Here is a 319-nt window from a genome sequence, read left to right as displayed (position 1 = left end):
AATATTTTATCTTGTCTAAATTGAGATAAATATGTTTTCTTGTCTAGATTAAGACATAAGACAAAAAATATTTTTCTTGCTTTAAATTAAGACAAACATATTTTCTTATCTAAATTAAGACCAAATGTGTTTTCTTGTCTAAATTAGGAAAAACATGTTAAAGCTATCATTTTTTTACACAATTTAATTAATCAAATAAAACGTGTATTCCAACTTAAACAAGTTGAATTCTATAAAGCTATGTGGGGAATCTATTGGGACATACATATTCCAAGCTCTAATAAACTTAGAATTATTCTTAATCTCATTAAAAAATAAT

The sequence above is a fragment of the Theobroma umbraticum genome, unplaced genomic scaffold (assembly GCF_002168275.2).
Source record: "Theobroma umbraticum cultivar Fairchild unplaced genomic scaffold, ASM216827v3 scaffold_146.0, whole genome shotgun sequence".
In the NCBI taxonomy this organism is placed as follows: domain Eukaryota; kingdom Viridiplantae; phylum Streptophyta; class Magnoliopsida; order Malvales; family Malvaceae; genus Theobroma; species Theobroma umbraticum.
The sequence above is the reverse complement of the archived record's forward strand: the minus strand, read 5'-3'. Positions refer to the sequence as shown.